The 25,374-nt window shown below is 46.9% G+C and overlaps 1 protein-coding gene across 3 annotated transcripts in view; it reads right to left on the reverse strand.

The window, feature by feature from the left end:
* The window catches only part of LOC135400859 (glutamate [NMDA] receptor subunit 1-like), a 249,362-nt gene extending 224,952 nt beyond the window's left edge, over nt 1-24,410 (reverse strand). For all 3 annotated transcript variants that reach the window (XM_064632806.1, XM_064632808.1, XM_064632807.1), the window contains exon 1: nt 24,316-24,410. The gene's annotated coding sequence lies outside the window, so the exon portion shown is untranslated. The remainder of the gene's footprint in view (nt 1-24,315) is intronic.
* Between the last annotated feature and the right edge of the window lie 964 nt (nt 24,411-25,374).

The raw sequence follows: 25,374 nt of genomic DNA on the forward strand, positions 1-25,374 counted from the left end.
ACGTCGTTTAAGCGACCAGGCTTTGTTTCTAGGCGGTGTTGCAGGAACACACTATGCCAACGCCACCTAGATACAGAAGGCCTGATTAATGCCCCCTCTCACCCTTTCGCACGTAGACATATAAAGTCCGCCAATCGCTGCAGACGATTTTGAAACACAAGCTCTCTGTGGCTATACCAGCGGCTGCCCACGCGGCTCATGGCGACTCGTCTACATAGCAACGGCCGCTGAAAGCAACGTCGCGATTGGCGGACTTTTAATTGCTACGTCACGCCGCTCAAACGATCAGTCTCTAAGTGGTGTTGATTATGTGCATCATGCTCTGAAGTCATGGGAACGGGAGCTACGGCCACCCTCATACGCTACGACAGTTTGTCTCTGTTCAGGGGAGAGGGTAAAGTTTAGATAAGCCACGTGACGAAGTGTCTGTCCATTCACACACCAGCAATAAAGGGGTATGCGTATGGGGGTACACAGAAGAAACCACGCGTGCGCCTCAGCTTTAAAATGTTGAACACAGAGATCCCTCACTTGGGAGAGGGGCCAATGAGGTCCCCCCAGGAACAACAGGGGAGAGAGGGAATCTGGGGGGCTGCGCACATAGCTGGCCTACTTGCGTAGCGTATTGGTAGTCGTAAGCACGTGACCTCGCACTCGCAGCCTGACTGGCGGAGGTGCCTGCAGCGACATCAGAGACGGGTGAGTTTCGCTTATCTACGCGTTCATCGCTCCTTTCGCTGTAAAAGTTGCAACGCAGATTCACATCGATGCAAGCGCCCGACATTTACATTTACGTGCGACAACATGGGAGCACTCCCTTAAATGTAACTTCGTGTAATGGAACTCTGCATGAATACAACGAAGAACCTCAAAAGTGGCATGAATGGTGGAAAAGTAAATGATAGCCTAACAGTCATAGTCGATTTCAGTATGTCTTAGTAGCGACGTAAAATTTTAAGAAGAAATTTCAAGCATAATGCCACTGCAATGAGAGTCGCTGCTTGCTCAGCGCGCGCGTTCTGTTGCATTTCTTTACAGGGACCCCCGACCCGAAGAAAGAACTTTCTTCGTGTGGGAGGAGCTGCTTTGCTCATAGCAGCAGCTGCAGCTGCTGCTGCATGGTTTCCCCGAAGGAAACGGAATCATTTATTATTTGCGCATAGCTGTCGTCTCGCGTTTCATATTCACGCAACCAAGAATAGCGAATGAGGAAAATCAGCGTCCCTTGTTCTTCCTGTGCAGCATCTAGAAGCGCACTTGGCCAGCACTGTTTGGAAGTATCTCACGTTGCACAAAAGGGAACCTGGAAGATCTGAAGGAATGCACCAGGGGGATTAATGTTTCACGATTTATTCGTACAGAACGCCGTTGCACGTACAGCACTGCATCTTAGAGACCTTCCTACTGTCTGCGCCGCTTTGCAGTCTGTTCATGACTTCATTTTGAACTCGGAAACACCTCTGTGATCTTTTAAAGTTGATTCGTGCACGTAATGTAATGTAATGTATGTAAATGTAATGAAAGCGTAATTTAAAGTAATCAACGTCAATTAAGAGCAAGTAAACGAAGTTAAAGGGAACTAAATGAATTTCAAGGTTACCTCATGTAACCAGCGGTTACCGACGGTAATTAAAGGAGTACAGAGGGTCATCCAAAAAATTTTCAGATTAAGACATCTGATGAAAGTGTGTGTGTCATTATACCGAATAACACGAAAGGTTTTGATGTGTGCAATTTGTTTCCCAGAAAAAAACTCGCATAAACATAGCTCCGCGCGTTCACCCTTAACTCGCCACTCCAGCTATAACGAGGATGAGGAGGTATGATGGCACATCACCGATGACGGCATAAGGAGACTCGTTCTGGTTTGCCGGTCAGTGGGGGTCAGCGCCTTGTCCCTTTGCTGCCGTAAACCTGTTTTGCCAGTTTTCCCGGAGAATTGGGGATAGAAGGAGCGGCCGAAGCATTACCGAGCAAGCTTTATCAGAACCCCGAACAGCCGAGTAGCAGACGACAGCGGAGTAGCAGACATTTCTCTAGGCCAATCAGCGAGCGTTCTCCTTATAGCGTCAGCGCGAGGTTTCAGGCAGATCGCAGGCTGGTACTGCTCTTCACCACCATTGCGCACGGTCGCTTTTTGCGGCGTATTTTAAATTAAATTTCTGAGATAATTGTGACTCTGTGGTGTAAATTACTTCGCATGGTGCACCTTACTGGCCTACTTAACAGTTTTATAGGAAGAAAACTGGGTGTTAAAAATGACTTCTGTGCTACTTTAAAGGGTAATTACAGGTTAATTGACAGTAATTGAGGCTAATTAAAGGTAAATTAAATGGTCTTACATGTAGTAATTGAAAGTGTCGAACCGGCAGTCAAGTATAGACCGGAGGCGGAGAACCGGAAGTGGATACCCGGAAGTCAAGTATGAACCGGAAAAGGTGCTTAATACTAACGCATTTTTCTCGCATTTACCGCTAGATCGCCAGTGAATTTTTCTCATTTTTATATTAACGTTCTCATGCTCTGTATTGTCCAACTAACGGATTAATTTGCGAGAGTAACATCAGTTCCCGATACTGGTCTTTAACTATAAGTTCAGTGATGGAAGTTGTGGTGGTGACGAAGCTGGCCGTTGTTGGCCTCGCTGTGTGCAGCGTCACGACTGTAGCCAGGATGAAATGCGACGATGTGATAACCTATGAAGCAATGATGACGGCCGAAAGTTAAGATCTAGGGCAGTGACTGACAGAATTGGTGAGAAGTCCGAGCAAAGAAACTTAGTCTCATAGCCTTTGGGCGGGTCCAGGCTCTTGTAGAAAGCAGACGAGGCTGCTAACTTGTCAATGTGTTTTAGTGAAAGAGGCCTCTGGGATGTAGGACATCATCCAGCGTGCAATTCCTACAGTGGCCAAGGTATTTTTCCTGCACCACAGCATATGCACAGCGATGAAGCAGGATGTGTTCGATAGTTTCGATTTGCTGACAAAGTCTGCAATTTCTGTTGTCCAGAGAAGCTACCTTGAATAACTGTGGTGTAGTGAAATTGCATCCTGTTCGCAACATGAAAGGCAGGGTTTGTGTACTGCCGGAAAGTCCTTTCAACGGGAGATAAAGTCGCTGATTTTGCAGGATGCCCCGGATCTGTAAATATTATCCAAGGACGTGCTGCGTCATTTGCGCAAAACTGCGCCATTCACTGAATGCTGCGCCATCGTGCGCCGTATAGTGTGTGTTTATGCTGCATTTGCGCCAAAACGCGGATTGGCGACTACTTCGCAGTGCACGGAGATCCCGCGCGACACGAGGAAAGGAACTCGGAAGTGAACCAGGCAGCCAGCGTATGGCCAAATTTAAACGTGAGAGGGAGCTGTCGCAGCGACTTACCAGACTGCTAATTGGTCGAAGTCAATGCCAGCTAGGCCTAGCCTAGGCTATAGGCACAGTGCAAGCACAGTGCAATGTCCAGTACACATCAACTAGCTTGTATTTTGCTTCTGTTTTCATCGCTATCCAAGCTGAGAGGCACGAGGTGATCTCCACACTATGACCACTTGTCGATTCCTAAGTGTAGCTTGGCGTGTCTCTAAAGCTATCGTTTAGGCCTATTCTTGACGGTCACTGTAACTTTCTACCTTTGAAGATCGCTAAGCTCTTCGACAACGAAACACATTGCGTATGCGCACACGCAGTTCACGCTCTGCACTGACTCCTCGGAAGCGGTTAACGCCAGGTTAGGCGGCCGGGACCTCGAGCCTCTAAATTGTGTGAAAGATTGTCCAAGACACAATGAAACTGAAATTAACGTCGAAAGCGCTCTCTTTTTCACATCTTTAATTAGTAACCATATACACGCCCGAGGTCGTGCGACGGCGGATCGCGATGCTCCGCCAGAGCTCGATTTTGCCTGCGCCGGTGGCTGCGCCAGAACACTTCGGGGCACTTCCATCACGGTCAGAGTTTTGACTAAGTTTTAAACTAAGTTTAAACAAGTTTTAACCGTGTCATCTCCAACTGTGCTATTTTGTGCGTAGCAAATGAACAGACAAACAAGCTACGTGTCGTTATCACATGCAAAGTGAACAAGGCTGTGCACGTTATAAGCGGTAGTATCATCAAGGGTACATCCGGATTCTTACCGCTCTACGCCGTATGGAGTGTGCGCCTGCCCGCATATACGATGTGCCTGCCTTACTCGCAAAATCAGCATTGTACCTCTCGATGTCAGAGTTGGTCCCACAGCCTCAGGATAAACATCCTATTGAGGGAGACAAAGTAGTGCATTCCTGCTCTTCGTTTTTTGGACGAGTACAGTACTATTTTTGAAGCGTGACTCCAAGTACCGTTCAGCACATTCTCATCGACTGTCAGCAGTATTCCACTGAGCGACGCGTCCTCCAGCGCCAACTTGAAGCCACTGGGATGCCCTCACTTGCCCCTCCTGAATTGCTTGGGCCTCCGGCTAACCCAGCGCATCAGCTACGCGCTCAGGGCTGCTGCGTGAACTGTGAACATTCGTCATCATTCACCATCTTCTCCCCCTCAAGCAATAGGATAGGGTGTCGCCTCAGCGGCGAAACATCCCACTACATCCCCATAACTTATTTGTTGTTGTTGTTGTTTGAAGCGTGATGTGGGCAAGCAATGCGCTTATCCTTATGCAACAGTCGGCAATTCAAACAGCCTATGAACCCTATACATCTGCAAAACTCACTCATGAGTACGATGACTCACACCTGATGACTCATGCTGTAACGAATGAGCTGAGCGTGAGCGGGCAAACGTGAGCTGAGGGCGAGGTGAGTCAGCCAGAGATATCTCAGACAGAGGCGGGAAGCCGAGTCGATAAGTGAGCAAACAGAGAGCTGAGTGAGCAAGCCTGAAGCTGAACAGGGAATGAGTGAGCAAACCCAGTGAGTGAACCCCAGTGAGCAAACGGAGAGCTGGGCATGGGGTGAGTGAGCAGCAGTCACGAGCCGACCTTTGTGTGGACCCCAGTTATTTCGCAAAGTCAGAACTCCAGCATATGCTGTAAGATGTAGCCTATAGCTGTTTCCACAGCATAAACATTTTCCATTTGAAGCGATGTTCACAATGTCGAAGGGTTGTCGTTGTTGTTGTCGAGCGCGACGCTTAAGAGAGTCTTGATGTCGATCTCCTTTCGCCTACTCCTCACATGCTCTTTTTCCTCATTTACTGTCGTTTCATTCCAATCTTTTTCGTTCCCTCCTCCTTCAATCTAGATTTCTTCTCTCTCTCTCTTTTTGTTATTTTTCCGCGGACCGGCTCGGCCAAATTACGAACCAACTGCAGCATGAATAAACTGCTCCTTTCCACGGGGAACTCCGCAGTATCAGTCTACGCCGCACAGAATGTCAACATCCGCCTTGCTGAATAACGTCGTGTTTTAGCGCGTTAATGCAAACGACATTGTTTCGGCACTTCATTAAACGCTGCTAGGGATGAATACGGCAATACGGATTTTCGCGCGAAAAAAAAAGGGGGGGGGGGACAGAGGAAACAATACCGACGAAACGAGAAAGAGCAGCGCCCATATTACGTCTTATATCGGCTTATGCCGCGTACGCTGACACTGGGTCTTCCTGGTGCACCCATGTAATTATGGAGCCTTCCACAGCAAAGGGACCGGGGTTCCTTGTGACTTGTTGAAGAATGGATGCCTTTTTTCGTGCTGCACGCTCCGCATTAATTGCCGCGGAAAGGCGTATATCCTTCGCTACTCAATCACAGCATTCTGGGACTGGCTTCGCGCGTGCAGTGTGGATAACTTCTGCTCGGCGTGAAACCAATGGGCGCGTTAAGTAACTGCTTTCTTACTCCTTCTCGGGTGCTCCGAGTTTCGTGCTCCTGGAGTAGCTATTAAACGGCACTTGGACTCTTGAACACGCTCGCTGTGCTGCCGTTTCTCCTTTTCTCTCTTTTTTTACTCTCTCTGCTCTGCTGCCGCCCCACGTCCTGCGTACTCTTTCTTTGCTCTCGTGGAGAGGAGGGAAGAGATCACGTGACGGAGCACGATACCGCTGTTTCGTGCACCCTCTAAAACCTGGAGCGTGATGAGCGCGTTCGCGTAGGAGCGTAACCACTCCCGCACAACACCCGCGCTACGGATCAGCCACTTAAGGCGCCCAATGTCGATACGAAGTTCGCACAGATGATTAATTTTGACTACCACGAGTTCATATGTAGGTAGGCAGAGAAAATGAAAATCATATGCTGCATGCCCGCAATGCTGTGGCAACCCCCACCTACATGAAGGTCGGCTGATCTCTTAAAATACGTGACGTAGTTAGCGGCCGGAGCTGCCATCAGTCGTATGACCAGCCAGTTGCAGCCACAGAAAGCCTCTGTTTGAGATCGCCTGCGACGATTGACTGAAACCCGATTTATGTCCACTTAGAGAGGGAAGGAGAGGAGACAGGCTTCCTTTATCAAGGTGGCGTTGGTTGTAACCAATTAAGAGGGCATACCAGCTCTCCGTCCCAATGTATTTCCTATGGAACAGTTTTTATGCTTTTTCTCGGTAACCACCGCGCAGATTTTGACGCGGGTGGTTTCATCATAAAGAAGAAGACGAGATGAAGAGAATTATGCTACTACATTTCTTATACATGTCGTATGTATTTTACGAATGTGTCACGAATGACGTCACGAATGCTAAAAAAATACACAATTTTTCTCCTCCCTTTTTGAACAGGTTTTTATTAAACTTCTATAGCCATTTCGAAAAGAACTTTCCATTTACATTCTCTGGAAATATTTCAGGAATCGATAGACATCAAATTTATATGTCTACCATTTTCCGTTTTTATAAAAAACCATGAAATGTGAGTACGGATAAATACCGTCTCAAAGCCCCGTAAACCGCGTCATTCTGTGTCGCCCTCTAGCCGTAGCACAGGAAAAACTGCGCGGAACATTTTGACGGTATCCATCCTCCGACCATGCGGCGCGCACGCGCACCGTAGTGCTCCCTCTCTCCTGTTTACTTTCGTGGACAGCTGACCCAGGGCATGGCCTTGGAGACCAGAACAAAAGCTTACTTAGCTGCTCGTAAAGGGATTATCGTCAGCCAGCATTGTCGCGGCCCGTGTAAGAGACCACCTAGACCAATAAACCTCTTCTTTTTTCGGTGCGCTTATAGAGAAGTGAGATGAGTTTATTAGCTTCACATGAAACCTCAATTTGCTCGATTTTGCCGTTTCGTGTTTGTGCTTACTGAGTCAACTGTCTCATAAGGCTAACGAGAATCTCTCGTATTTACGGTTAGTGGAAGGCCGACTTCACAAACATTCCAGTAACGTTCAACAGGACTGCCCTGTAATGTTCGTAATGTTGAAACAGCCAGCAAGCGGATTACACACAGATAAATGTTTCTTAGGATAACTGCACTTAGAACTGCAGCTTTATTTGTTGTTTCTCTTTCTTTCTTTTATTGATCGATTTATTTTTATTTTTTTTAATGAACGCTCCACGTGAACCACTAAGAAAAATTGATCAAGCGGCCGCTGCACAATTATTTCCGCCTACGCAATGAGCACAGTCTTTTCCGGAACACAAATTCAAGACAGAACTGATGTTCTGAGGCTGGAACAACATAGAAAGGACAACAACATGCAAAGCCTCAAAATGCCTAAGAAATGAACGATGAAACTATCTGGCTAACCTTTTCAGTGACTTTCATCTTTCATCGTCCATATTCACGTTCGCGAAGCAAGGAAAACCAACGACAGCGACAACGGTCGCTCCCCGACTGGTATGGCCGGAACTCGTGGTGATGATCATGATGGCAGTAGAAAATAAATGGCTGCGTCTTTGCGCATTCTGTCAAATGCGTTTAAACGTGGTAGCGTCATACATACCGTGTATTCACACGGGCGATATTCCCCAGAATATTCCAGCAGAAGAGGCGAAAAACGTCACGTCTGTTCGTGCTATCTTCTAACCATAGGGAATGTCCTGCGGCTCAGACACAAGATATTCCGTAGTAGACGACAAGGCCGATGGTGTCGTCTGCTATGTTTACAGTAGAGGAACTTCCGCCACGTAAGCAGTTTTTTTTTTCTTCCACCATAATATTGTGTGGGAATGTCTCTCGTGTGAATACCCGAACAGAGTAATCTGCCGATCCTAGGCTACGGCGTCCGCACTCGTTCCTTTATGACTTCTTCTCTTCCTCTTCTCTCTCCACTACTGTTACTGAAAGAGCCATTCCAATCCAATCGTTTCGAAAAATTCGAATATAGAATTTCGTATATGTTTCCGAATTAGTATCTAATACACACTTATTCACTTCAATATTAAGAGTAGGAAGCTTCGCACAGCCCTGCAAGCACCTTACATTCCTCGCACTCAAATCTGCAACTGGAAGCGAATTTGCATCACAAACAGAAACATCCAGAAAGGTACCAGTGGTCCCTTTGCCGAGACACCGTGTCCATTTTGCGCCTGATGAGGGAGTAGTAACAAATTGAATGGCAAGGAACTCTCGACAGACCAAGATGAATCGTGCGTCTGTGTTTGGGAAGTGCGGCGGCCCTACGCGTGAAAAACGCAATGCGAAGAAACGAATGACATGCCCTTATTGTTAGGAAATGAAAAATGTCACTCACATGTCCATTCCATTTTCCCGTTTGAGTTAGGTCGGCGCCGTTTCTTGTAGGTATGCTCGCGATAGTAAAACAACTCGAGTAGAAGAATGGAACATGAAAGCTATGCACGACAGAATCTTGCGCTGGAAATATGACGCGTGTACTGTTCGTTCAGGTAGTGTATTGTGTATTACTACCTATAGTCGTGCTCAACTTAAGAAGGAAAAGAAATCTAGTCCGTCAACTACATACGCAGTTGGAGATAAGGAGACGCAACAACGCGCCAGGAGAAATACTGCAGCGCCATCAGTAAGGGAGCGCACTTTTCCGCTGCGGCGTAGTGCCACGTGACCAGTCCTAACAGCCAATATGAAAGCAGACTGAGTATGATGGATTACATTATCCGGCGTAAGGAAAGAGCGTGACCTCTCTGCGTGCAGCAATCCTATCTGCAGCGCAGTAATATTTTGAGAGTTGACGGCACTATAGCCAGTACTGCTCGGTAGCACTAGCACAGTGCTATTGCTAGGCCCTTGGCTGGACAGCCACTTTTCTTCCATTTCATATTCATACCAGCGATGTCCAGGCAGAATCCTTAGGCCTCCCACGCAGCGATTCCCTTGCTGTGCTGCATCAGTTCTATAGTTTCCAGTAACTAGATAATTGTAATGAAGGGAGAATTGCTATAATTCATAGCAAAACTGTAATGAGGTCATCATCGGCAGGAACCGTCTCCTGAAGTTTAACGGTAAAGTTGGAATGGCGTGTCAACACCAGCGCGTATTTTGACTTTACATATCCCCCTCCCCCTCCAACACAAGCAGTTGACAACCGCTCGTGTGCACACGAACTCTTGCACAGGTTCAACTGCAAAGCAGTGGATGTGCACGAGCCGGCAGCGCACGAGCCTTCCAGGAACAACAAGCATGCACAGAGGTTGTATTGGTGTCCCTATCTTCAGTCGTACTGTAAATGTACATCTACAAATCGTATCTGCGCGCCAAAATGCGCATGTCCACAATAAGATATAAAGTCACTATCGGGTGCAGTGCGACTGCGTCTGAACGCCGTCTTTATACCCTTTATTCCCGACACAAATTTTGTCGCAGTAACACGATGCTGTGCCCAACCTGTCTCATGACATGCTAACGATACCGAAAAAAAAAAAAAAAAGGAAGCTTTTGGTCCTTGCTTGAGACAGATTAGAACGGCTGTATGGCGCATATAGATGCATGTTTTGTACATTATGGCATATTTCGCGTGAAAATGCATGCGTAGTGCATACTGTGCTGGATTTCAGATGGCCGGGCGCATTTGCTTCGTTCTTTCTCTGCGTGGAAGTTGCTGCTTCTTTTCTGGAACCCCTTGGGTTCTCTTTCACGAAAATTTCGGTCAGAATCTAATATTTTCGATATTCCGGACGTCACACCGCCAGACGCCCCCTGGTCTCTCTGCTTGTGCCACCCACCTTCGTACGTCTTCCGGACCTCCGGGAACGAAGAGATCAGGTTCCCCCTCAAGTCCTTCGAGCACATTTTTATGTTCTGGTGGACGCGAAGTTTTCTACCTCTGCCGCAGCATACACCGATGGCGCATCTTGAAATGGCAAGTCCGCCTCAGCATTCGTCATCCCGTCCGAAGGCGTAGTGGAAGGACGTCGCCTTTCGCATCAAACCTCATCCTCAGCTGCGGAACTCAATGGCATACTTTTCTTTCTGTAACACATCGTTGATTTTGCCCCGCGGGAATGGGTCGTGTTCACTGACTCTACATCTGCGCTGCAAGCAATAGAATATTCTGGCATCCGAGGCTCATCCGCACCGTTGGTGTTGGATGTGTTAATGGCTTACAACCTCGTCTACGAAGCAGGCCACAGGCTGGTTCTCCAATGGGTTCCAGCCCATTGCGATGTCGAAGGGGAACGAACAGGCCAACAGCGCCGCAGAAGCAGCTCTCTCGTCTCGGAGACGGACGCGTATTGCGCTGCTCAGAGGAGATCGTCGTTCCGTCCTTCGACGCCTCGTGACTCCTCTGGCTTCCCGCCAAAGGACCGTTGACATTCTCCCCCCAGCCATGCTGAGCAGCGTTGATCCAGCGCTCACTTTACGCATGCCTCGACATACCTCTCGTCAAGATGCCGCATATTAGTTCATCGAATGCGCCTCGATGTGACTTTCACAGCGCAGTGGCGTTACCGCTTGAGACAAGTTGACTCTCCCCAATGCAGTCACTGCGGTGCTGATCTCGAGCATATTCTTCTCTATTGCCCACACTATCAACCTTCCCGAACCGTACTCTCCGGATCCCGGATCCCGTACTCTCCGGATCCGGATCGAGCTGGTCTCTCGCCCGCGCTCTCTTACAAAATTGCTTGGTCCCTGGCCACATCCAGCCAACCAATGCTCTGCCCTCAGAGCTCTCTTCACCTTTCTGGATACCATAACACTTCGATCCATATTGTGAAGGGGCTCATTATTTCATTCCCCGCATCACCACCAGCAATGGGGTAGAGTATCGCCCCTGGCGATGAAACTCCTCATTCATCATCTCGAAATGAAGTTGCTGTTGTTGTTGTTCGATATTCCGATGAAGTGGAGTTGGGAGCTGCTCCACAGCGCGAGACATGAAGATTCAGCAAAGAAATGCCAAGCACACGACACCCAGAAATATTCAAGATATTTTCTTACACCGGTGGATTGTGTTCGCTGCGCGCGTACTTCGCCTTCACCACTTTCTTTGCCATGCGGAGCGATATTTTAGAGCGATCGTCGCACGTACGGCGGCGTTGGACCGAGCGCGACGAGGTGGCTTGTCGCGTACCGGACTTCAATGAGCGACAACACCGCGATGTCGCGCACACAGTACCAAGACGTGCGAGTCGTGGCTTCGAGCGAACGTGTCGCGGAGGTTCTTTCCACTACTTGCTCAACTACGAGAAAAATTCGGCGTGCTGACATTGTTTATACTTGGTACAACAAATACTTATCGCTCCAGTTCACTCCTAGAACCTCAAGACCTCATTCCGAAGCCGATGCTCTGCGGCAACATTTTTGTAGTCTCTGCTGGAGACATCCCAAAGCGGTGCACGTGCGTGCACTTCCTCAATACTGCATTCACTTATATCGGCCATCATTACTTTGCACGTCGAAACCATGATTGCACGGACAGACCGCGACCACTCCACCGTTTCGAATGAACCGCGTTGGTGGCGCCACTGCCGGCATATTCTGATTGGTGCTTTGCGTTGGTTTCCGGTGCCGTGCTGAACGACCTTGGCCCAAATTTGGCAGAGGCGGTCGCATGCCACGTCGCGGAGGAAACAAGGGGCGCAGCCTTTCGCGCGACAAGAGGTGCGTCGCGCGACGCGAAAATCGCGCTAATTGTCGCTCCATGTGGTTCACCCTTTATGAAGACGGATGACGTTCTCATTTTAACCGTGGGGCACTGCCGAAAGAAAAGTTTTTAGTAGTAGTAGTAGTAATTAACTGCGAAAAAAAAAGAAGAAAAAAAAGGGGGAAATACTTAGAGCAGGGCGGCTGCCCTTAGGGCGCCTGCAGCTCCATCTCATTTAGGTGGTTTTGTGGTCTATGATATGTGTGACTGCTAGTAGCGGCAGTATATACCGCTTTCTTTTAGGTAGACACACAATGCCTTGAGTGCCTTCATGTCTTGTTCCCTTGTAGGCCATCTTCCCATTACTTTGGAGTAAAAGAATGGTCTTTTGTCCAGTGTTTGAAGTGCTTGGGACAGCACGGCAGTCATTCTACATGACATCGGCCGAAGCCTCCACACGGCTATTCACCGGATTCGACTCGGCGCGCTATATACTGCCACCACCCAGTTCCAACTCGGTATTGTGGCCTCAAGACTGTGCGACATCTGCAAAGTGCCCCAGGACACGTTACGCGTACTTATATAGTGCCCAGAACAAGAAGACGCAAGGGAAAAGTTTATAGTCGGATAGTTTTTACCTGTTTACAGCTTTATTCTACCGTGTCATCCGTAATTGAATTATCAGCTTTTCCCAAATATGCTTTACATGCACTGCTTTCATGCCAAGAACCAAGAAAAATATCGCATATATGCAGGGTTTTTACAGCATATTTCGAATATTTTTGGTGCGTAGTTGCATGCTTATTTCACGATTTTTTAGTGCATATTCATCTGCGATCTAATCCATCAGGTATCTGTTGATGCTCATGTTGTTGTAGAGCAACATTGGCTGAAACAAGGCTTTTGGACGTCGCTGTTCCGTTCAGTTTCGTGTCTTGCTAGCTTTGGAATGTTGCACTTTCCTGAAGAAATCGGCGTAGAAAATCCACATTGACATGACACACACTACGCAATGACATACATTTACGAGCAGGAGCGGATCCAGGATTTTACTGAGAGGGGGTCCCTTTGCCAGCTAGGTATAGTTACACGATCTGGGTGAATTAAACACTATGTGAAGACAGAAATTGAGGAGGGGGTCAGAACATCCTGACGCCCCATCTAGATCCGGCCTTGATTACGCTGCTCTACAGGGTACTTCTTTCCACCAGTTGTCTCCTCGCCCTGTGAGTGCGCTGCCGAGATAGGCCAGATTTACACGATCCTTTCTCTCGTCTCTGCGCTTTCCTCTTGACTCTTCCTCCCTCCCCTCTCTCTCTCTGTTTACTGGCCACACACATGCCTATCAATGTCTATGGCGCTGTTCACCCGTCCCGCTTTTTCCGATGGGTAATGAGTTCGCGCCGCAAAGCTCGCCGCACGCTCAATAGTCTATGCAAGTAGGTCAAGGGGCTACGCATCCCTCTATCTTCCTCCTTTCCCTGATTGTGAATGCCGTGTCCTCATTGTTTGGGCTTCAACTAAGGGGAAAAACAAGCGTGAGGCAAGGACCACGCGCATTTCCGCATGGTCCCCAGCATCGACGACAAAAGAACGCTGAGCCGAGCTGACAAAGCGACGTACCCGAACAAGAACGACACGTTTTACGAGTTGCCCTCTTATTTGGCCAGTGGCGTGACCGCTCTTCCGTTCACGTCCTCTCATGCGCAGAGACACGCTGTTGTAGCATCGGGTTAGACACGCGGGCTTTGTGGGAACGTGCATGCACTCTTAAAAGCGATGGTGGAGGTAACGGTGAAAGAGCTCGCCGTCGTCGGTCTCACAGAGGTGCACTCTTAAAAATGAACTTCACCACATAGCACGCTCCTAGCCAACCATCATCCCGAATGACAACGTTCTCGCCTCTGATTTGTTGAAAACGGTAGGAAGATCCTATTTGGTGCCGTGCATAATGGCACAAAATAGGCTCCTCCTTCCGTTTTCAACAAATCAGGGGCGAGAACGTTGTCATTCGGGATGGTGGTTGGCTAGGAGCGTGCTATGTGGTGAAGTTCATTTTTAAGAGTGTGGGCAACGTCGCCAAGGGAACTGTACCGACATATGTCCGAAAACATAACTTCACCAAATAACACTCTCCTAGGAAACCATTGGCTAGTGGTGATTCATTGGTGATTGGCTGCAATCGTCGACCAGCCACTTCTGTGCGCGTGAAATATCAAGAGGCTCCCCACGAGATCGAGCAGGCTCTACACTCTAAAAGCTGAGGGGGGGTCGAGATAACTTGCCGTTGTTGGCCGCACTCAAGTGGGCATCGTCACGACTATAGTAAAAAAACAAAAAAGGAAAAACTGAACTTCACCGCATAGCACGCTCTGCGCCAACTATTGACACGAACGATACTGATAGGGTTATCGCTCCTGATTCGAAGAGAGAGGGGGGCGTACGCCTTTTTGTGTCACTTTGAATACATGGTGATTGACACAAAAGGGCGTACGCCTCCCTCTCTCGTCGAATCAGAAGTGATAACTCTATCATGCGTGGCAACGGTTGGCGCAGAACGTGCTATGCGGTGAAGTTCAGTCTTTAGAGTGTACACTCTAAAAACGGAGGGCGGTCATGGTGACGAAAGCTGGAAACGGAACTTCACCTTATAGCACGCTCTTAGCCAATCACCATCCCGTATGACATCGTTCTGCCCCGTGATTGGTTAAAAACGGAAGGCGTACGCCCTGCGCTTTCCTCAAGTCGGGAGTGATAAATGTATCATTCTGTGCAGTGGTTGTTCTTCACCGTGCTATGTGGTGAAGTTCTGTTTTAGAGTGTAGGAACCGGTTTTCCGAGCAAAATGTTGCTCCGAGCGTGCTATGGGGCGTTTTTCGCGCTGAGATACACCCCAGGCGGTGCCATCTTTATGCAGTTACGTGGATTGTCACAAAAAGACATGCGCCCCGCGCTTTGCGCAGATCAGGAGTGCCAGCGGTATCGTTCTGCACAATCGTTCACCTACACTCTAAAAACAGAACTTCACCGCTAGCATGCTGTGCGCCAACCATTGCCGCGAATGATAGGGTTATCGCTTTTGATTCGAGGAGAGAGGGAGGCGTACGCCTTTTTGTGACAATTACCATATATCCAAATTGCCATGAAAAGGCGTACGCCCCCCTCTCTCCTCGAATCAGAGGCGATAATCCTATCGTTCGTGGCAATGGTTGGCGCACAGCATGCTATGCGGTGAAGCTCTGTTTTTAGAGTGTGTACAGCGTGTTATGTGGTGAAGCTCTCTTCTAAGCATGCAGTGCACGTGAACGCTCACTGTGAAAGCACGAACATATTTGTTGCGTCCGTTTTCCGCAGAAACAGAACACGTCACATGAGTGTGAATCTGGTCTTCTGTGACGTTTCGCCACCCGCGAAAGCCACGACAGACAGCGCGTGCACCAGTGGTCCGTCCAGAGTCCAGAATTTATTTACATTACTTATTTTCTTTTCTACTGTGTCACGTGGATGCATAAATCAACAACGACGCAAATGATGAATTCAGTGTTTTTTTTTTATCTCAAGGTAACTATACGCCGAAATACTTTCTGCACTGTAGTGCCCCTTTAAGAAAACAACCCATCTAACACTTTGCTCTCCCCGACGAACTCATATACCCTCTACGAATGTCCACCCTTCATCCGGCAGCACCCTTCATCATCGTGCAGTCCACGATCTCTGTGGCCTTATGTGGCTGTTACTGATTTTGTTCAGTTACACTTCCAAAGTGTTGTTGTTCATTGTACATAATTGTGTAAAGAAGAAGAAAAGGAAGAGAAGAAAACGCCTACTGATCCCAAGGTTGCAGGTTCAAACGCGGCCGAGTACACCAGCAACTTTATGGCAGGGTACAAGTTGCTTTGACTACGCCGTCTTCCGCAAGGGACGTTGCGAATACGGTGTGTGTCTTCATTTCCCTGTGTCTGTGTTTTGTGTGTGTGTGTGTGTGTGTGTGTGTGTGTGTGTGTGTGAATTTTTTTCTCTTTTGGCCAGGGTGAACTTTTTTTTTGAAGAGGAGCTAGCCAAATACTGGCTGACCTCTCTCAACACTTAAAAAGAAGTGCGTCAAGATTTCAGCGTGCGTTAAAGAACCTTCATGCGGGCAAAATTAATCCACAACCGTGGCGTCGCCCATGATCACAGTTGTAAAGCCACGAATTATTATTCGTAAATAATTTCACTAATAATACACCGCTAGTGTATCTTGCAAGGAACAACAAACGCATGTAGTGATGATGACTGAGGGAACTCGCAATGCGAGCGACGAAGAAATAGAGGCCGAATTAGCATGTTTAAGCGCTACCGCGTGGAACATAAAGTTAAGCTTCCCTGTTATGCAGCGTAGCCGCGTGTGACGCGTTTTGAACGCGGAGTTGGTCTTAATTGGCTTAAGCTTTAGCGCGCCGTTAACGTATAATGGCCCTTAGAGCCGTTTCCTCAAAACGAGCTCTCCTTCGAATCTGTGCGCGCCTAAACCGTTCTTGCGTGCATCGCACGCATTAGAGATGTAGCACGGCGCGCAGATTGAGGGAAGATGAAACATACAGTATATGAGTCACATCGGTACATGCATTTGATGCACTTATTAATGTCTTACATTAATGCCGAGGATGGGGACGACCGTGTCGACGAACCAGAACACCCGCAATCGAAGCATTATTAAGTATCTTAGTGCTTTGAGCGCCAGCGGCCATGTACGTATATGGCCGAATAAAATATTCAGGAGCGAATAATTCATGCGTCGAGTACGAAGTTTCTCACTTCTATCTGGAGCAGTACTGAAAAAAAAAAGAAAGAAAAAGAAGAAAATGTTTTGAGAAGGTTTGCTTTGAGAAAACTTGTTTGAGGATGTTTAAATGATATAATGGCTTTCAACGAGGAAGGGTTGTCTCCCATTTTGCCGTCTCGCTGCTTTTGCCTCAAAACCCCTAATTATAGAACTCATTAATTAAGTTTAGGTAATTAGTGATTTTGTAGTTACATACACTCTGTTCGAGAGGATTCCGTCTGGACCGTATAATTTGTAAATGATAAAATACACCCTGTATAATTACATTGTATTGTTGCGTTAAATAACATCAGTAAAATATTTTTTTTAAAATGGAGGATGGACTAATTATATCTGGATGATGACGTCGTGTGGCGTCTCCTCACTTCGGCTGCGGGACCCTACACCGCAGTGTATCTCGGTTAATGTTATTTTAATATGTTAGCACATGACACGCACGCGGACGTAGTAGGCCAACGGCTTATAGAGTTTCTCCAGTAGGACTGAGGATGTCAGGGTAGGCATAAGTGATCGAAGATACCAGAGCTGGTGTGCGGGATTCCAATCTTCTACTGAAGTCCATTAATACCACCCGAACAACGGTTTTTCGGCTCTCCTTTCTCTGTACTCAACATTCGTAGAAGAGGGCGAATCGTTTGTAGTGCCTAATCAAAATAGTAATTAATCGTCGCAAGAAACATACAAAATGGAACTAAACAATGAGCAGCGAAAAAATCATTGATTGCCGTTATTTCAGTTACACTAGCCGTAACTTTGCGCGTTTTGGAGTAGTCAGTCCTGGCTGTATCGGGACTAACATCTCCATATTTTCCTTTCATTTCCAATCCAATCCAATCCAATCCAATCCAACCCAACTTTGCCGAAGGGGAGTGTCTGTTTTCCACCTGTGGGTCTTCTGAGGAACTTCATTTTTGACAACGCTACCGCATTAATAGCATTTTTCACTAATCACTTATTTCCGGGACATTAAAGCGAGCATCAAGTTTCGATGCGTGGAATCTGCGAAAAACGTGAATACAAGTGGTAACTGTTCCCCGAGCCCCCAGTGAAATTTTCCCAGATGTCAATGCAATTCAAGAAAATGTAGTCCCGAGGGTCACAATATAACGCAGTATAAGTCACAATGTCACTATACGCATAAACCATTTGGAGCGAGTAGGTGGTTGTCAAGGACTTCATTAACGATCGAAGGTCCTGCCTGACTGTGTTGCACAAGACTAGGAGAGAACAGCCTAGATTTGCAGCGCGGCTGGACTTCCTATAGACGTTATTCAATTGAGCCCGCAATATTTCTCTATGCGACGTGTGTAGGACGCACTCTATAAGGACGTGTTGTTGCGATTCCCCTTCACAGTAATGGTCATGGACCAAGTTACTAGAGCTCTGGACGTTTAATGACTAACATCTCCGTTCTTTTATTGATTTTTTCATTTACCAATCGATTAATGAGCCCACGCAAGCTTCAGAATCATAAGAACAGAATAGGATGATGGTATCGTGCTCCCGGATTTTTGTCCCTTCGGGCCGTGCTCGTGGACTCTCGAGAGCCCCGATGCTGACAATGGGTGCGTTAAGTAGGCGCCCCGACGTGCGATTGTTTCAGACTTCACTCACATTAACGCGACACAAGCGCTACTCGAGCAGTCGAGAGTGTGAGACTCCGAGCCGGCTTTTCGCGCTCCCGTTCCATTTCGGTGCATAGAAACAGGCGATAAACGCCAGGGTGCTTGAGATTTTCCGTGACGCACTTCCTATTGAGCGGCGGCAGGGTGACCTTCGAAGTCTGGACTAGGAATCAAAATACGGGCTAATCATCAAAATAACGAAACAAGCCTGAGCACGGGCAACACGAACATACACGTATGTTCGTGTTTTTTGGTGATGCCCATGCTCAGGCTTGTTTCATCACGGGTTTCCTCCACCAGCTAGCTTGCGTTTACGCTATTTTATCAACCACGAACGCAAAGCCTTGGGCTCCATGATTTATATCTGCGGCGCGAGTATCCTTTTGCCGTGTTTTGCAGAACGAATGCTTCATTCGTGCGGCTTCATTTTACTGTACTATCCCTAATAAAATACTCTCACTTTTTTTTTAAATGGCATTTGGTGCATTGCTTTCGTACCAAGAACAATGAAAAACATTGCATATATTGAGGACTTTGACGCATATTTCGAAGATTTTCAGTGTACTGTTGCTTGCATATTTCGGCAGTATTTAGCGCATATTTATCCACGCTCTATTTATAACTATGAGTGGCGTACGTTCAGCGAAGTGACGTCGCGAAACAACAGCCTACCAGTACGAGAGCTCGCTCCCATGGAAAGTGCAACAATCATCCGGGCGGTGCGCAGAAGTCAAAGAAGCGCGCTTGCCTGTTTGCAGTGTCGGGGTGCGCGCTGGGAAGTGTGCCTTTCCAGTGCTGTTCTTTCGTCTTTCCCTTTCTTTCTTGTTTTTTTCCCGTACGCGATGGAGGTGGAATGCAGCACCGGGCTGGCATAGATCGCATTCTTGTGACGCGGCAAAACTGCGTTAGGCCGGGCAAGTTGCACGAGGGTAAGCGTCGGACGTGACTGAGGATGCTAGCGTCATACAGATATATGCGCGTACAGATATATACTGCGTCATGCCCTGCGATATCTCACTTAGAGACGAGCTCAGGTTATACCCGCTCCACACGACCACAAGAAATGACATCAGAATGTAATGTCAGTTGGGTCCCGTATGCCATTTCTTATTATAGTCGTGCTATACGCCAGATTGGAATGACCTTAAACGCCACGATGTCGAGGCAGATTTCCCACACGATACTCGAAGAACGTAAACGTGTTCAACGAGAATGCAAATACCCATAATATCCTGCAAAATCAGAAAATTTGATTTATTTCATAATGGATGGTCGGTACGATGTCGGGAAACTGTTGTCATCTTGCCTGTCAGCTGGCAGTGTACTCCAAAAGCAGATATGCAAAAAAAAAAAGCAATCGTTGAAAACGCCGTGCATTTTGGCAAAAATTCTTGTTTTCGTGTAAGTTATAAAAAAGTTTTCCGCGGTGTGCAGTACAGAGTGCCTCCATGTAAGTTTTAAATTGCTCTTGTGCCCAGACAATGGGAGGGAGAGTACGCATTTCATGGGGCGAATGAGTTGTGACGATCTGATTAGGCGGAAAATAAATGTCATTCAGACGGATGCCATTAAATATTTCCGTATAGCACTGCACGAATGGCGGTAAGATTTATCTCATTACGCACTTAAGGTCACTTTCGTGTCCGTGTGCCAAGGATAGTACTTGAGGATTACTAAACTTTTTTAAGAGCACCTGCTGGCGCATGTTGCAAAAGGTAAATAACTGCCACGTAAGCTATACGAGTATAACATCGCTGGTGGCACGGAAGCATGACCGATCCTGACGATATAACTTCTGTACAAGGCAACGAGCATCCGCCATAAGCTTTTGTAACATAAATACGGCTCCTCTACATGAACAGGAGTCTGTGACGTTACCTGAATGTGCTTCTCTCGTCTTCATATCAGCGGTAATATCTGGTTACTGCTACTGCTTCCTATTGCCTACGTTACAATTAGAGGGACCACGAATAGATTCGCGAACATTTTGAGTTCCCTTTGAAGAAGGGCTCCTAAGGATGACTTTTAGATGAATCACACGCGATGCTCACCATATTGTCATACAGGGTACTGCTCTTCAGCGGTGAATCACCCCATGTCATCGAGTCACGATTTATCTCTTGTCGTTGTTCGCCGTACTGCGTTTCACGCCGAAGCAATTCACGTGCAAAAAAAAAAAAAAAGCAGCGGGCGACCGTCCGACACACCTCCTATACATGCGGCCCGACATCAGTTGCATGATTTGCTTACTTCACCTGAGTGTTTGTACCTGACCACTCCTGTTGAGCACATACTCCTCCGCTGCCGGACCTATGTCCACGAGAGGCGTACACTGCAGTCACAGCTTGCCACCCTTGGCTGCCGCCCCTTCAACTTGTCGACCATCCTCGGCCCTTGGGACACCGCGGCCGACTCCAGGGCGGCCTTACGTCACGTGGTTGACTTCTTTGAGGCGACAAGCCTAAAGGACTCACTATGACCCCAACAGCGCCCTCGGACACTCCCACCATCACGATCACGTCCAGCATCGTCATCGCCACTTCGATCATTCCCGCCATCTCTCATCGTCATCACTCATCATTGTCACCACTCATATTAGACCCCCTAGCTATGGGGTAGCGTTCCACTCCTAGAGTGGAAAACCTCCCCACTTCATCATCACAATATATATGTTGTTGTTGTACATGACCACTATGTGTTTTACTTTAGCCGAACAATTTTTCTAGCGTTTGAGTCAGTGATTTTCGCTAATTAATCTATAATAATATTATTTGTATGCTTGATTTTCTTGACTTTTGCTATTCTACATTGCATTGTTGACTTGTCTTCTTTCAGAGCTGTATGTGTTCTATGAGTGTATGCGTGCCCGTTCCAACTCTGTTACGTAACGCCCCTAACCGGGCCTGTAACGTATGACCAATAAATAAATTGAATTAAGAGACAAAAAAGTGCGGCTGCAAAAAAAAAAAAAAAAAAAAGAAAAGAAAAACGACGCGTCACCCAACAAATTCTGCTACTCCCAGACGTCGTATGAGTCATCGTCATTGCATGTATTTGTTGTTGTTCGTCATCCTCAAAAATCCTTGTTGTTCGTCATCCTTCCGCTTAAAAAAACTCGTAGTGCACTGCTGCTAACACAGGCACTCTCAGCGCGTCAGTGGAACAGCATATGTGAAAACAGGGCTGAAAGACAAGAAAAAAGTGCTCGGAAAAAAAAGAAAAAAAAAGAAAAAACAGAAAAAAGAAAATACCGCTAATGAAAGACCAAACGAAAGCGAAAAACAAGACCACACTACTTCCTGCTATCTTTTTAATGTCAATGGTCACTTTAATCGGTTTCCACTCTAAAGAAAGCCGCACGGCTTCTTCGATGAGTACCGTATGAATTATTATCCCTCCTAATTGACAGCGTCTCCATCAAATGTATCACGCAAGGAAAAGAGGAAGGCTTCTCTGCACAAGAAAGCTTTATAGCCTGTACACAGTGTAATAAAGATTCCATCTACTCCTTCATATGCATGCTTTCACACTCCATGGCGAAGGCTACATCAAAAGAGCTCTGGAATGCTGAAATGAGGGACGCTCCAAGCGTGTTTCGAGTTCTTCGCATTCGTATGCTGCGCGACCCGCTCCGCAGAGGCTTCCGACGGCTCTAAATCTCAAGAAAAATTCGATGAACTTGAGTACTATTGATTTGGCTTCACTTTCACGTACCGCAATACCCAGCTATATATATATGTTTAACAGCGTCATTCGTTCGAGAAGCAATATAGATACGCTTTAAAACTTTATATGTCCCCAGTGTGCCAATGAGCCGAACGCGTATCGCGAAAGTCTGAGCGGGTATTAATCAAGAACTCTTATATTAAACTTGCGTGGCACATGTTTGCTCTTCTGCCGTAGAAGGGCTTGAGATGCTGGGTTTTTATTTTCCTGTTTCCTCTACGACACCTTTTTTGTTGTTGTTCTAAGGTGAGAAGGGTGAATTTTATAATTTCCAGACGCACGCAGAGCACCCTATGAGATGTATATGAGATCCTATCTTTTCGTCCCCTTTCCTGTTCCGTTCCTCTTTACGAAAGGAATAGCAAGTCTGCCTTTGCCTGACTAACCTTTCCTTGTTTTTTTTTTCTCGATAAACATATCCCCCCCCCCCCCCCCAATTTGACGTTAACGAACCGTTATGCACGTTTGACGATGGTCGTTGGCAAAAAGTGATTAAGGTGGGCGGCATCGAAGCGTATTTTGCGCGCTTAAATCAAGAGCGGTGATATTGTAGCTTACCCACGTCTAGTGTCACCACCCCGCTTTTGTATAGTTGTGGCTTTCTGCATGCCAAATGACGCAACACGAAGTTCTTATTTCTCGAAACGTAATGAAAAAAAAAAAAAAATCTCTAACTTACAGAGCTGCCTCTCGAGTAACAGTGCAAACAACTTCAATGCACGCAGTCGTCTGCACTGTTTCGAGATACTTTCCATAAACGGCAGAACACGGGGTAAGGGCATATTGTGTCCCACGTGCTTGCTTCTTTAGTAGAAACTACGTAGGTTACGGTATATTATACAAGGTAGCGTGCGACAAAGAATGTACGCATACCACAGAGGCATACTACAAGGCACGGTACAAAATAGCTAACGATGATATGCACAGTGGTGAAAAAGAAAGGGACCACGTAAAACGTTCTTCGGAAGAAAGAATAACTATTAGGACAGAAATTACGTGTGAAGCATGCGTTATCTCACATATATCACGTATACAGAATCCGGTGTTTCATAGAAGATTACTATAGACCAGGGTGTCTACTAAACTGGAGCCTTCAAATTCCGTGACTTTTCCAGGTCTTCACTGACTATTTCAAGCTAATTCCCTGACCAAAACAAACTTAAACTTGGTGCCTGCTGCTATACGTTTTGATACAGATCCCTATTAAAACAGATAATTTGAGAAATTAGAAAGACTGCCCTAGTTTTCTGCCTCTGAGCTTGTCGTATTGGCGAACTGCTTTTTGCAGCAACATCACCACTCATCATCACTCGCAATTCACTGTACATCGTGACGGCACTTGTCTGCGATTTTCCCTGACTTAGCTACCTTCTTGGCAAATTCCCTGACAATCCCCTGATTTTTCCAGTCACTTAAATATTCCCTGTTTTCCAGGTTGTTAGACACCCTGAATTGAGAACCGAGGCGATGATATGGAGAGATGTTAAAAAAAATCACGCTCAACCCAGCAAACGAATCATGACTGCTCACTGCCACTATCACGCGAAAGCACAAGCACCGCTGTGAAGCGGTTTTCCGAAGAAAAGCTTGTCCCGTTTTCACACTTGCGCCCATTCAAAAACGCACCGTCCCGCATCGAACATTCCAGGTTTCCCCTAAACTCCAAACTTTTAAACTCAACTGCAGCTTAAAGCGAACACTTCGCACCCGCGTTATTCGCGGCGAAACAAATTAAAGCGCACATTTCTCGCTCGTTGCGTGTGTATTGTCCCAATCCGGAATAAGTCGGACAGACTTTCCGTACTTGACACTCTGGAGCGAGCATTTCGTGACCCCGTTTCGCCTTCCGTATCTCGTCACATCAAAGACCGATGCTGTTTTTTTTTTCTTCTTCCAGCATCGCAGTTATGATGCAAAACGAGAAGTTGAGTTACCAACAAAACGCTCGTTATTGCGACGCCAACCCGTGCTGCTACGACAACACATTACACGCATTCCTCCCTACAAGTGCACCCGTCTGCTATAGCAACACTCCTGGTCCCAACGTCTGCTAGCAAGACGGCACAAGTTGATCTCACTCTTCTGTCCCGCCAAATGAGGCTACGAGTGCCCCTATGGGGCACAGTACGAACGGAATGCAACTGTGCACTGTGTTATCGAAGCATTTCTGCACATACAAGAAACCTGGGAAAGGACTCACGTTCGTGTTAGCTCAAGACATCTTCGTTGGGTTCGTTCATCCTCCACATCTCCTCCTCAACCTTTCGGCATCGCAGCATCCGGAAACCTTGGTGCAGCATCCGGCAGGGGGAAACGCGGAGGCTGTAGTGCCATCTGGGATGAAGAGACGAAATCAATCTTGAAGAGAGGACTGGGGGGTGTGGGGGGAGGCTTAGTCGGTATTACATTCGATAGATGGCGACAGTGGTGTCGCGTTTATTATAGGAATACGTTTTAAATGGTTTTCCGCGATTGCGCGAAATTTCGCGGAATTCAGAATGAATCGCGGAATACTTCGTTTGGCACAGAATTTCACGGGATCCTTAATTTTTGGGTGTGTGTGGATGTTCGGGTTCTCGAATTCGGATCGAATATCAATCACCTGAAGTATTCGAGTCGCGAATCGAATACCCAATATTCGGGTCTCCGGATATTCGACTATTCGCCGAATTGAAACGACACCTCCCGAAAGTGGACTTCACCTGACGCTTCCCTGCATGAGGTGAAGCCTGCTCTACAAAATAGAAGCCTGCTTTACGAAATTGTCCATACTGCAGGACAAACACAGACATATTGTAGTTTAGCTTAATTAAGAAAACGTTAGCTCAAGTTTATTGTGCACACTTCGCCTGAGGAAGGGGCGGTGTCCCTCCCATGTGCAGTTTACCGGTGGCAGTGGGGGATTTTGATTTGATGTCTGGATGGTTGCCTTCAAAAAGTTAAGATTCTTAAATAATGCCTACAGCACAGGAACAAAAAAGCTCGGAAGTTGCAGCATTGTCGCCATATTCTTCATGGTGTAAAACAAAACAAAAACAAAAAATGATGTGCTGAAGATTTAACTTCCTCGGGGCATGTATCGTAAATTCCTTCATATAAAGCTCTTATAAGCTCTGTAGATGCTGAGAGATCTTTTAGCACGTATAAAATGATTGCAGGCGACAGACCGCATCAGAGGAGAACACAAGATACCATGTATACCATGTATGTAATGCTGAGCCACAACAGTGCTTTGAATCTGTAATTTTATAAAATACTT

Source organism: Ornithodoros turicata, chromosome 7, assembly GCF_037126465.1.
Source record: "Ornithodoros turicata isolate Travis chromosome 7, ASM3712646v1, whole genome shotgun sequence".
NCBI lineage: Eukaryota > Metazoa > Arthropoda > Arachnida > Ixodida > Argasidae > Ornithodoros > Ornithodoros turicata.